Below are 2,617 nucleotides of genomic sequence, written 5' to 3' on the forward strand. Positions count from 1 at the left end.
CCTGGGCCTGGGGCTTTAACACCTGAAAGCCGGAGTGGCACCGGTGCCCCCTCCTTCTTCCCTCCAGCCAAAGCGGGTGGGGGCCGCGCAAGGCCGAAGGGGAGAGAAAACCAGAGCGAGCTTCTTTCCCCTTTAAGAGCCCTGATGGCCGCCGCCCAGACCCAGCGGCCCGGGGACGAAAATGTCGCGAAAGATTCCCTTCCGAACTTCCCGAGTCTTTGTTCGGGAGGAGGCCGGGGCGGGCGGCTTCGCTGGGCGGAGGGCCGCGGGCTGAGCCGTGCGCTCCATGGCGGCCACGGTCACGGCGGCGGCGGCGGCGGCGCCCCCCGCGCTCGCCCCCCGGGGCGCCCCCTCCCGGCCCGAGCCCGGGCCCGGCCCCCGGCCCCGGACCCCGCCGGCCGCGGGGGGCGCCGAGGGCTAGGGCGGGAGAGCGGGTGCCGCTTACCAGGTCATCCCGGAGTGCCCCGCGGTCCCGCCGGAGTCAAGTTCACGTCCGGCCGGCGGACTGTCCGAGGTCCCGGCGCGGCCGCGCAGAGCGAGGCCGCGAGAGGCCGCCGGCCCGGGTCACGCTGCACGCGGCCCCGCGGCGCCGCTGTCACCCCGGTCCCGCGACCCCAACTTTCCGCACAGTCGCGGAGCTGGAAGTTTCCGGGCTTCGCGGGCGCTGGGCTGGGTTTCTGCAGTGTCGTCTGAGCTTGGCAACAAAGAGGGAAAGCAGGCCGGGAGAGGGGAGAAAAGAAAGAAATACGATGGGGAGAGGCCCGGCTACTGAGAAATCTCCAGGACTTGAAATTCCACCCGAAGCTTTTTTTGGATGTTTTTTCTTAAGTGGTAAACACCACCCGCAGCTCAGGATGGAGCCCCTTCTCTGGTCCCATGGCTGAGGCACCTTCCTCAGCACCTGCCTGTTTTATAACCCACTCCAAAGCGTCTTGGGCAAATTTTGGGGGTGGGGGGGGGAGTGAGGTGGGCACAAGATGCTTCCTGAAAGGTGGTTGATCCCAGTGCAGCTGCAGCAGGCCTGGGCTCGGAGGGGCTCCCTCTTGTCTTGTCCTGCCAGCAAACCAGCTTGGGTCAGCTGCTGCAAGCAGCTCCCCTGTGCTTCTGTCCTGGGAGCAGAGGGACAGCTGGGACCGCCCCCCGCCTCCACCGTGTCCAGGAGAGGACCTGGGCTCCGTACAGGGTCGAGGGCCCCGGGCCCACCTGCCCCCAGCCCGCAGGTGCCATAAACGTAGGACCCAGTCCTTGCCCTCTAGGCAGTTGTTCTATGTGTGAGGTGGGAGGACTCACAGTAACCTGGAAGCTCAGGCCTCCTCTTCTCGGGAGCTCCCCGGCTGCTGGCACCATTCTTTGCCCTTTTGGCTCTGCTTGGCAGGGTCCCGGGAACGTGTCTGGGCTGGAGGGGGAAGCTGAGTGTCCCCGGGCCTGGGAGCCTTCTCAGTGGCCTATCCCAGTCCCTTCAAGGGCCGTCTGAGCACTGGAACAGGAGCCGAGGGGCACAAAGCATCAGCTGTCACTCGGCCTTGGGATGCTCCTGCCCTGCCCTGTTCATCAGTTTGTCTGTCCGTCCTTCCCTGCAACACATGTTTACGGAGAAAACAGTCCCAGGCCTGCTATGCCAGAGCTCTGTGAAAGGCTGGGAGAATGGGGTTGTTTGTTTTTTTGTTTAAAAAAAAATGAGCAAGGGGGCCATGGAGACAGGTTGGGGGTTGGAATCGGGGGTGGGGGGAATATGTTGTCTCTTGTCCCTCCAGGTGCCGGAGAGCTTCTCCCCTCAGTGGATATTTGCCCTTCCAATGATTTCTCTGATGTGATTCTTTCTGGAGTTGGTCCTGGATGCCCACGTGTAGTTCACAGAAGAGGCTGCGCCTGGGGGCACCTGATGGATGCTGCTCATCCACCTGGAAACTTCAGAACTTACCATGGGGCTGAGACCACAGAAGGGGCAGAGGCGGGCAGGTCATCCTGGGGCTGGCTGGGGCGGCGTGCGGAGCGGGTGTTCAGAGCCGCAGATCTTTGTCAGCTTATGTACCTAGGCTGCCAGTTCATCCCCGGGGCCCCCAGTTTGCCTCATCTGGGGAAAAATCCACCTGCCAACGAAGTCCAAGATCCTTTCCCAGAAGGGGTATTTTCACAGGGACAAGCATTTATCCCCCAAACCTAGGCTGGTCAGCCATGCACACTCCAGCAAAGCACCGAAGATCCGTCAGGGCTCAGCGCCAGGGCACCTCCTGCAGTAGGTACCCCTCGTTGACACGAAAGCCCCTTGCTCAGAGGCCGGGCCCTTTCCGTGGGAGGGAAGCTGCCTGTTCTCTCCCACGGCATCCTCACTGGGGGACTCCATTCGTGAGCTGCAATCACTTTGTATTTCCAGGACCGAAAAATGCATCCAGAACTGCACGTCTTCCTGAAGCTTGAACCCACCCATTTGCTTTCTGATGTGTGGTCACTGGTGTTCAGTTTGTCCCCAAAGGGGATGTCACCCTAGCTCCATCAAAAACTGCCAAGACCTTGTTCGGCCTGGCTTCATGGGCACGTAGCCTGTGCAGTCACCTCATGCTCTATGCTCTGCTGTCTCTGTCTTAAAGTTCTTTTTTTGTTAATCAATATTTTTATT

At 61.5% G+C, this 2,617-nt stretch overlaps 1 long non-coding RNA gene across 2 annotated transcripts; it reads left to right on the plus strand.

The window, feature by feature from the left end:
* Positions 1–446: 446 nt before the first annotated feature.
* Positions 447–2,384, plus strand: LOC309641144. Of its 2 annotated transcripts, none has more exons than XR_014252543.1 (2): positions 447–1,220; positions 1,755–2,384. It is a non-coding gene; the product is annotated as an uncharacterized lncRNA (long non-coding RNA). The 2 variants fall into 2 exon arrangements; XR_014252544.1 differs by having other exon boundaries at positions 447–831.
* The last annotated feature ends 233 nt before the right edge of the window (positions 2,385–2,617 follow it).

Source organism: Balaenoptera physalus (genome assembly GCF_965194825.1).
Source record: "Balaenoptera physalus genome assembly, chromosome: 13".
Taxonomy (NCBI): domain Eukaryota; kingdom Metazoa; phylum Chordata; class Mammalia; order Artiodactyla; family Balaenopteridae; genus Balaenoptera; species Balaenoptera physalus.